The following is a 10,973-nucleotide window of genomic DNA, read 5'->3' as shown; positions in this document are numbered from 1 at the left end:
AAAAAATTTCAAAAAATCTTGCAGTAGCAGTATTTGAATTTAGCAGGATTCCCGGCAAAATTTTTCAAAAAATCTTGTAATAGCAATGTTTGAATCATGTTTTTTATGGTGGAAATGGATTCAGCACTATCAAAGACCTTTGGAGCACCCAAAATCTTGAAGTTTGCCATCTGTAACTTATCTCTTCCGACTTTTATCATAAACCTTGCCAAAATTTCCATGATTTTCGAGACAAAACAAACTTTGTTTTTTTTAATATACTTTTGATGAAGTCTAATTTCAAAAACAAAAATCTTATAAAAACTATATACTGTTGGCTAGTTATTTGAGATATTGGATATTAACATGTCCAAATTAACAACCAATCCCATCATTTCAGCGCCAACATGGAAATATTGTTCATTCACAATATAGTAATGTATTATGAATATTGCATTTCCTATCTTGAAATAAACCCTAAATGACTGCTTCGAACACAATCCATTAAAACCCCAAGTGAGGTTCATAACAGACTCTGACCGACTTCTTCAAACACTGGTATGAACACAATTCATTAAAACCCCCAAGTGAGGGCCGAAAACACCAGTACAGTGAGCTGCACAATCCATAAAGAAAAAAATTAGCCATAGAAACCATTCAATTTTACTCATCATACCTCGCCTCCATTGACCCGAACAATCTGAGCATTTACCCACTCTCCTTCGTCACTCGCCAAGAACGCAACCAGGGGAGCCACATCTTCCACCTTACCCAACCAGTCTTCTTCGTCACTCGCCAAGAACGCAACCAGGGGAGCCACATCTTCCACCTTCCCACCTTCTATAGCGGCCTCGCTCTGGCCGGCAAAGAACATATCGGTGGCAACAGGGCCTGGCGCCACACAATTTGCAGTAATCTGAGTGCCCCTCAATTCCTGCGCCAGGATTCTCGTCATCATCTCCACCGCCGCCTTGCTGGCCGCGTAGGCGCTGTACCCTGTTCTCGCCAGTGCCACAACGGAGCTGGTTATGTTGATGATGCGACCGCCGCCGCCGCGGACGACCCTCTTGGCGGCTTCTCTGCTACAAAGAAATGTCCCCTTGCAGTTCACTTGGAAAGTCCGGTCCCAGTCTTCATCCGAGGTCTGTGCAACGGTTGGATTCTTGGGGTTCACCACTCCTGCGTTGTTTACCACGATGTGGAGTGCCCCAAAAGTGTGCTCGCCCATGTCGAATAGCTGAGCCACCTGGGAGGGCTCTGCAACATCGGCTTTACATACAATCGCCCGAACACCATTCTTCCCAGAAGAAGAGGATTTATTATTGATTAGGGAAGCGACTTCCTCTGCGGCGGCTTGATTGGAGCAATAATGGACGACCACTTTGGCTCCCTTCTCCGCCAAATTGAGGGCAATTTCCCTGCCAATCCCCCTGGACGCACCTGTTACAATGGCCACTCGTCCTTCCAAGGGCAAAGGGGACCTCATACTCTTCTCCTCCTGCTGCTGCTTCTGCTCATCAGCTGTCGCCATAACTGGAAAAAAGCGATTTGCTCTCCCTGGGAGATATTTCTATGCAGGATGCCCTGATAGTTTCCTAATCCGAGTACCTCTCCAGCTTAAAAAACAATCCCCTTTGCCAAAAATCGGACCAAACAACAAATATGGTTGAATTGGAAAATATCAGTAACATATTCTCACTCAGAAATATATATAAATGATTAGATAAATAGATTATTATATAAAATTAAATTTTATAAATTAATCTTTTTATCTAATTATTTTAATTTTAATTTATAAATAAATTTTAATTCTATAAAATAGTTAGTTAAATATATATATATATATATATATATATATATATATATAAAATTAAATTAAATTAAATTAATTTGATAAAATTAAATTAAATTTTAATTCTATAAATCAATTTAAATTTTATAAATTAATCTACACTTCAATTTTATGAATAATTTAAATGGCTTTTACTAACTGGTTTAAAAAATTGCATCTATTTTAATCATCGACTTGTTTTCAAGAATTCAGATCTGGGTTTTTGCGGTGCAAAGGGTTTCTGATCTGTCTCTGTTTTAATCACCATAAATTAAAATTAAAATAATTAAATGAAATTAAAATTAAAATAATTAGATAAAAGTTAATTTAATTTTAATTTTATAAATCAATTTATTTATCTTTATCTCACTATTTTTATATTTTTATTTCAATTTCAATCTATAAATCAAATAAATTGATTGATAAAATAATTAAATAAATAGATTAATTTATAAAATTAAAATAAAATAAAATTATTAAATAAATAAGTTGATTTATACAATTAAAATTTAATTTAATTTTATAAATCAATATATTTATCTAACTATTTATATATATTCTAAACATATATTAAACCACTTTGATTTATCATATCTAGGGAGTAGTGGAGAAAAATTGAAATAATCCAAAACTAATTCATAACCTATAACCTCAAGATCAAGGGAAATACTCCCTATCCTATCCTCTTGATCGAAACTAGGATGTCCCCCATTGAAAGTGCGACTATGTTTAGATGTCTCATGTATAAGAAGGAGCTTCACAATATGGAATCCAAGACACTCACAACAATTGCTTCTAACTTTAGTCAAAACCCCTACATGTGCTTAAAGCGCGGGTGGGATCATGATGCTCAACCTTTGGGGGATTAAGGAGGAGATCATCATGGGAAGCAAGGACAATATCAAAGATACTATTACCTCTAGTTTTAAGGACAAGATGTGGGATGCTAACGAGCTGGAGGGTAAAAGGAAGCTAAGGCACTATAAGGAGGTGATCAACCGAACCCTTGATAACCAAAATTATCTCTCTATGTTAACTAGCACTAAGAAGAAAATGAACATCACTAGGATTAGAACTAACTCTCATGAGCTTTGGAGTGAGACCGGGTGGGCGGTCTACTCCCAAGACTCCCTAGGACAATAGAATTTGTTAGATTTGTGATACTAAGAAGGTGGAAGATGAAAAGCACTTCCTTTTAGAGTGCTTGTGTCAGGCCCACAAGTCGGGCGGGCGCGTTTAACAATCGGGTCAACGGGAGTTGGCACGGGCACACGATGGGTGAGTGATGAGCTAGGCAGTTGAACGATGAGTTGAGGGCACGTTCGAACAATGCGATGAGCCAACCGAACGAAGGAAACGTGCGACGCGAAAGTCATCTTGTGAAAATGACTAAGTGTTGGGCAGTGGAAAGTTTATATGTGGGGGCGGTCCCACACATGGGCACCCACACCATGGGCCAACGTGAAGTTGGGGCGAGTTGGATGAAACGATGGGTCGGCTTGGTGAGTCGACGCCCCGAACGATGGGCCAACCGCCATATAAGTAAAGCATTGGAATGGTGGCAAAAATCATTCAAGTGAAGTTTCCAAGTGTTCATGTGAGCTGGAGGGCGAGCTAACTTGGAGAGGACTGAAATTTGGCAAGGTGTAGGCGGACTCTTGGGCTGAAACACTGAGCCAGGGCAAATGGAGAAAACGAAGTCGCAGGTCGTGCGAGAGCGTCGAGCCGAACGACCGGGTGAGGGCGTCCAAGGGCATTTATCTGAACGATCGTTCGAAGCCATTCAAACAAGGGCATGCAAAGGCGCCGGGTCGAACGACTGAATGGGTGAAGTCGTTCGAAGGCGTTCGGGCGAAGTCATGCAAGGGCACTAAGCTGAACGACTAAACGAACGAAGTCGTTCGAGGAAATTCAAGCAAAGTCATTCGAAGGCATTCGGGTGAGGACATGCGAGGGCGTCAGGCCGTTCATTCTACCGGAGGTAGCCCCACCTACCACCACCTCTTTGATCACTGCTAAGATAGGTAGCAATCTCATCTCCCAAACTAGGAAATTCATTTTCTGTTTGGTTCACTCCCAACGTAAGGGGAAGATCGTCGCCACATCCATCACCCCCACGAAGGGTTCCTCCACGTACCTTCAACAGCGAATGGACACGGTCATGAAAGCAGACAAGAACATCTTCTCCTCACCCATAGGGACATCGTTGCACTATCAGGTCAAGCATTCATTCGATCTAACTCCCAAAGCACCTCTACCCAATGGGCTGATATATCACCACTCCATTCTGAAAAATGACAAGTACAAGAAGCGACATGGTCCTTACACAAGTACCAAGGCTATGGGGAATAATTCTTTGGAGCACAACATTCCCCCATTCCTTCTCTTGCACCGAGTGTTCAATGTGGACCGCCCTTTACCATGCTTCCCACCATTACTGGACACATCAGAGATTGTAGAACAGCTCACCGGGGACCCAACTCAGCAGAAGTTTCCTCATCTCATGGAGGAACTCAATGCAATGGGGACCATTGCTTCCTAAGGGGGGAGGAATGATCCAGGTGGATGTTGGTGGTCACCCACCTTTCCCACTTAGACCCCCAAAACTGTCTCTTTCAGTTTTTCAGTTTCCTTAATTGTAGCACAATTTATTATTTTTAGCAGTTTTTTCAGGTTCTAAACTTCCGGAGCTGTTTTGAGGCCCTAAACGACGTTTTTTTTTCTCTGCCCAAAGTTGTAGTTCTCGAGTAGATATTTCTAACGAGATATTGTTCGCGTCAAATGGAGATCATATGCCAAAGTTACGACCCCGGGAAGTTGATGTACCAATTTACCCAAACGAGGCTCACAGTTTGGCGTTTCATCTTCTAGGGTTAGGTTTTTGGATGTTCAAGGTTTTCCATTGTTTCTCAACAATAAATAGGCCTTCGAGCCTCATTGTAACACAATTCAGAGACATGTAGCTGCCACATCTCTTCTTAGAGATAAGCTACCATCGCCCTAGCTCCTTTATTTCCATTTCTGTTTGTAAGAATATTTCAGTATTTTACAGTAATGAAATGAAGTATTATTTCTGCTGCATCTCTGTATTTATGGTTATCTCTGTAATTTGTTGTGTTCCTGTTTAAATCCAGATCAAATATAAAAGTTATACATCTTTTTTTTTTTTTATCAAGTAAGAGTAGGAACTCCTATTAATCTAGCCAAAAATACATAATTTACAAGAAGCCGCACTAGCTCTGTGAGAGTTCAACAGGCAGCTAGGCAAGCAAAGTTTCGAACCATGCACCCAAAAACATGAGAAGCTCGAACGAGAAAATCAGTGAGTTACCTCCAGACGCTCTAGCCAAAAGCAAGCAGTAAACCCTCTGGTCGTACTGTCGAGCACCAAAAGAAACCCTGAACACCTTGGAAGACGGGTCCACAGAACCAGGGCCCACAAAAATGCCACAAGTGACCTATTAAGGGTCTACAAGACTGCCACCAAAGACCAGCTAGAAACAACAGTAAGCTTGTAGAGCCGCAGACCGTATGATCTGACCTGCCAGGATCAACATATACGCTCTGAATATGGGCCCACTACAAACCCACATATAAACTTGTCTTACGGACCCGACGAAAACTTTAGGCCAGCTCTCTAAACTCTTTCGGGTCCGAAATGCCAAACAACATGCACGATCAAACCTACACCATTGATCACCTGACGAGGATCCAACTGTCTACAAAGATATCGGGTGGACAAGTAGCGCGAGAGATAACCACCCGATGAAAGCGGTATTATCTCACCTCTCGCTACTACATGTCGCATGAAGAGTGGAATCAGGGCCTTCCTTAGAAAAACCAGATACCACTTGGACCCCACCTGATAAACCACTTGTGGTTTTAGAATCAATCGCCTCACGGAATAGCTTCCGCGCTCGTTCGCCAAGCGATAGCCTTTAATCAATAACATTGGATGGTTCTTGTGCCTTCCTCCTAGATTCTCAGCCAAACCCCAAACACCATCAAAATTTCCACATAAATTTTTGGTCAATGGATGACCAAACCTGTGGTACTTCCATAGTCGATCCTCTCACCACACATTCGATGGAATACTGAGCTTTGGATTGCGGCCAATACCCAAAAAGGGCAGACAGTTTAGTGTTCCTTGTCCTCTTTCCTGTCTCCTGAACCACTTCGATCTTTCCTGTGAAACCATAGCTCCATATCTTTGTCTGCCTGACAAAGACAATCCTCCAATAGTTTGCCTGGTGGTAACAAATCCCAAGCATACCGAGAATCCCTATCCATATTAGTGACTCCTTCATTCGCCAAATGGTCTGCTAACATGTTAGCTTTTCTTTTCACATGGACAAAGCTAACAATTTTTAAGGTTTGCAGGTGGGAGTGGATATAGTGAAAGACCTGCAAAAGCCTCCAATGCTTCGATACTTTATCTGGAGAAGTGCCATTACAATTTTTCTTGGCTGCTCTAATAATAAATTCCGAGTCTACTTCAATGATAACATTATGCAAATTTGAATCCAACAGGATTTCCAAGCATTGCTCTAGTGCCATGAGCTCTGCCATGTTATTAGTGGCCTTACCCAAGTGGCCATGGAAGATCTTCTTTATTTGACCCTCTTCATCTCTTATATCACCCCCAAAGCCAGCTAACCCTGGATTGCCCTTAGATGCTCCATCTATATTAACCTTTAGGAAACCATAAGGAGGAGGCTGCCAAATGTCACTATCTGCATTTATTTGACTTACTCCCTTGATTATGCCATGTGGGCTTATGGACTGGAGACCCAAATGAAGTATGATACTCGCCTCTTGGGGTAGAGGAGGATCCTTAGGAAGTGTCCTCAATAGGCTTCTTACTGTGTCTTTGAGCTGCCTTAAAATTTGGTCAATTATGTGTTGTGGCTTGCTTGCTTTGTTTTTGAAGATCTGACTGTTGTGCTCTTTCCAAACATTCCAGATAACAAAGCCTGGAACCAGAATCCAGGCTTTATTAATAATTTCATTCCCTGAGAAGTTGTTCCTCCAATTCTTCAAAGTATTGGATATGCTGAGACTATCCCTATCTGAATGTCTAAAGATTGAGGCTACCCAGTCCCACACGTTGGATGTGAAGGGACAGAGGTTGAGAAGGTGATCCATCGTCTCCTCTTGTGAGCCACAGAGGTAACATTTGGAAGGGCCAATAAAGCCTTTTTTAGGAGATTCTCCCAAGTTAAGATTTTCCTTTGATGCACTAGCCAGATTTTCCTCGGGACATTTCATCACCACTTTTCCATAAAATTTATACATCCTCATCAAGGAGAAATAAATTATATAAGTAAAAGATACATAAATATTAAAATAACAAGGACATTAAAATATTTTATTTATCACCCATATTGAATTTTTTAGTGATTAATATTTTTCAATAGGTTTATATATATATAATTTGATCAGAAAAATCTCTGCCATAGTGGGTTGTGAAGCACCTTAAGATATAATATATTTTTTTTTTTACCTTTAATTCGGTATCAACATATGTTTTTTTTTACATAAACGGTTAGTATGATATATTGACTCTTGGCAGAAATGCCTCAATTCAGGTTACAAAGAGATAGGCAGTGCTCAGATTTCTCCTCGGCCAGGAACCAAATGACTTCCCCACTAATGAGCTTGCAATTTTTGCAAACTATAATACGAGCAATCTTCTCTATCTTCCCTAATTTGCAAATACAAACAAACTGCTCCAATAAAAGACAGTAAAACATTTTAATTAGACAGTTATGGGATGGGATCCCAGCCTTCATCTCCGTCTCTTAGAAGGACTCCGAGGGGGAGGAGAACCGCTTTATTGGCTTCAGCATCAGCTTCTTTGTTGTTATCTCTCTTTACATGAAGGAATTCCAAACTCTGAAAGGATTTTAACAGGGATCTAATTCTGCTCATCAATCTTGATAACCTTAAATCTAAAGGTGAAGAATTGTCCACAATGGCCTATATAATAGACTGGGAATCACCAAATACTATTGCATCTTTTATACCTAGAAAAATGAGCTGCTTGAGCCCCTGGAGAAGAGCCAGAGCTTCAGCTTAAATACTGGTATTGAAGCCCACTCCCCAGGCGTATCTAAATTCAGTTATGCCCTCTGCATTTTTGACTACTCCACATGCTCCGGAAATACCAGGATTGCCTTTTGCTTCCCCTTCAAAAAAGAGAGCATTTCTTGCCTTCTTGGTGCAAAACTCAAAGAAGTCTGCAGCCTTAAGGCGAATTTGCCAGTGTTTTAGAGGAGAGGGATGCCTGACTATATCAATGAAGTGGAGATCAAGAGTAACGCCCCATTCAGCGTCTTGTTCACTAAGATCTGCTCCGTCAAGATGATCTCCCAAATAGTCTTTTAGCTGGCTTTTAATTTTTACCCAGACTATCTTGGGATTGCTCTTCTTGTCTCTAAATATCCTTTGATTTCTTTCCAGCCATATTTGTCGGCAGATTAATTTGGGAAGGGCGAGCTAGGCTTCTTTGATGTGAGCATTCTGAGGAGTGCCACCAGGGTACGTTAGCTTCCAGATTGAGAACAGGTCTGAGCAGCGATTGGGGGGGCAAAGACGATGCTCCATGGGCCTAAGGCCTCTTTCCAAAGTTCTGCAACAAAATTACATTAGAGCATCAGATGGGAGGCATTTTCTTCGTCTTCCCCACATAGCGAGCAACGGGAGGGCCCCATATAGCCTCTTTTCTGAAGCCTATCGTCGGTCAAAATTCTCTGATGGCATAGAAGCTAGCAGAATGAGTCGATTTTAGGGATCGATGTCTGGGACCAGATCCCCTGCCAGGGCTTCGGGTCATGAGGTACATGAGGATGCAAAGTGATCTGCCTATAACCCTACAAAACTGTGTAACTCCCAGGGATCGGACCCCATCCCGGAGTGTCTGATTTTCTGCTGTTCAAAGGGGCTTTGCCTTTTAAGAGGGATAGAAAGATTGCGTAATCTTTGGAAAGGTTCTTAGGCACCTCTAACTTTTCCCAACTCTGCCAATCACCATTCTCCCAATGAGATATGTCCCACAGAGTTTTAAAACCAGCTCTGTCCATCCAATCTTTCAACAAAACCAGGGAGCGATCATCAGCTAGGGGATCACAACCCATAATACGGTCATCCCAGATTTTAATGCGCTTGCCATTTCCAGGGATCCAATGTGCATGGAGATTAATTAAGGAGGAAGCTTTTGCGCACAGTTTGTGGATCATCGTTCCGGAGGTTGTAATGGGATTGTCCAGACAGCGTGTTCTCTGCCCACAGAAATATTTTTTCCACAACGCTAGCTGAGCCCAACCCGGATTTGGGGCAATTATCCTCCATAACAGTTTTGCACCCAATGCACTATTTTGCTTACTAATATTCTTGAAGTTCAAACCACCTTCCATTCTGGGCAAGGAGATTATATCCCAGCTTAATAGAGGGATTTTCTTCTCATTTGCTTTGCCGCCTTTCCAAAAGAAATTCCTTATGTAATCCTCCATTTTCCTCATGATGCCAATAGGAGCCATCATAACTGCAGACTGATAAATGGGAAGGTTGTTCAAGACAACTTTTATAAGCACTGTCTTGCCAGCCAGATTGAGCCAATTGAAGCCCCAGGAGTGGATTTTGGACTTAAATTTTTCCAACAGAGGCAGCCAGTCTCTGCTGAGAGCACTTTTTTGGAAAACAGGGAGCCCCAAATACTTGAAGGATGACCATGAAGAGGAGGCTGCGAAACCGAAACAGCTGGAGATGGCTTGGAGCGATCTGGCAGTAGAGTTCCAGCAGTAGATATGACATTTGCCTTTATTGAGGCTGCTTCCTGAGTCTTCACAATAGACATCCACCACATCTTTAAATATTTTAGCCGAGGCCAAGGAGGCTGCACCTAGCAAGAGAGAGTCATCCGCGAATAGTGCATGGTTTATGTTTTTGACACCTCTTGCGATGTTCAATCCCATTATTTCTTGATCAGTCTGCTTTTTATTCAAAAGGAAGCTGAGAATAGAAGCTTGGAGGACAAAGAGCAAGGGGGAGAGAGGACACCCTTGCCTCAACCCTCTAGAGGCTTTGAAGAAATCAGTAGCCCTCCCATTCACCAAAGGGGCAATCCAGGGCTCACTAATACAAGCCTTGATCCAATTGATAAATTTGAGGCCAAAACCAAATTTGTGCAGGACATCCAACAAAAATCTATGTCTCACCCTGTCAAAGGCGCTTTCAAGATCTAACTTGATAACAATTCCTTTCTCTTTCCAGGTCAAGCTTGAATGGATCGCCTCTTTGACCAGGATAAAATTGTCCACAATTTGTCTTCCCTGAATAAAACATCCCTGATTCTCAAGAATAATGTTTGGAAGAATGGTTTTCAGTCTATTTGCAATCGCTTTTGTTATCAGCTTGTAGCCTATATTGCAAAGGGAGATAGGATGAAATCTGGTCAAGGAATTGGCACCTTTTTCCTTAGGAATAAGGGCCAGGAAAGTCGAATCGGCGCTTCCCCAATTTTCTGACAAGCTTGTGATTTCCGGACCATTCTGCATAAATATTTTTCCGCAATCTGCCAACAATTCTATAAGAATCTGGCAGTAAAGCCATCCGGGCCCGGGGCCTTATCTGGCTCCATTGCAAAGAGGGCGGTTTTTATTTCATTATTAGTGACTTCTGCTTCCAAAAACTGATTCTTTCTGGCAGAAATCAAAGAGGGCACCTCATTCACTAAAGTTGAAATATGCCCCAGTCCCTCTTCTTCGTTGTACAAATTTTTGAAGTGAAGGAAAGCAACGTTTTTTATGCTTTGTATATCTCTGTGTTTGATGTTCTCTTCCTTGATTTCTGAGATGGAATTGAAACTTTTCCGAGCTTGGGCTTGCTTGTGAAAGAAGGATGAGTTCCTATCTCCTGCCTTAAGCCAAAGCCTACGGGATTTAATCCTCCAGTACTCTTCCTTGGCCAAGCTTGCCTTGAGTAGCTTTTGCTGAAGTTCAGCCTCCTTGTCTAGAATTTCTTTTGTGATCTCTTCATTTTCCGATTTCAGATGATGAATCTCGAGACATTCTTGGATCTTTTTCCTTTCCACTGCTGGGTTAGGAAGGGATTTTACCCAAGTTTTCATTGCAGCTTTCACTCTCCTGAGTTTTTCCTCCCAAAC

The 10,973-nt window shown here is 41.7% G+C and overlaps 1 pseudogene; it reads right to left on the bottom strand.

Annotated features, from left to right (window-relative positions):
• Window positions 1–296: 296 nt before the first annotated feature.
• Window positions 297–1,547, bottom strand: LOC149183482 (short-chain type dehydrogenase/reductase pseudogene; annotated as a pseudogene).
• Between the last annotated feature and the right edge of the window lie 9,426 nt (window positions 1,548–10,973).

Source organism: Pinus tabuliformis, chromosome 3_2 (assembly GCF_031772625.1).
Source record: "Pinus tabuliformis cultivar Carrire ecotype Pingquan chromosome 3_2, CPIR1, whole genome shotgun sequence".
NCBI lineage: Eukaryota > Viridiplantae > Streptophyta > Pinopsida > Pinales > Pinaceae > Pinus > Pinus tabuliformis.
The sequence above is the reverse complement of the archived record's forward strand: the minus strand, read 5'-3'. Positions and strand labels throughout refer to the sequence as shown.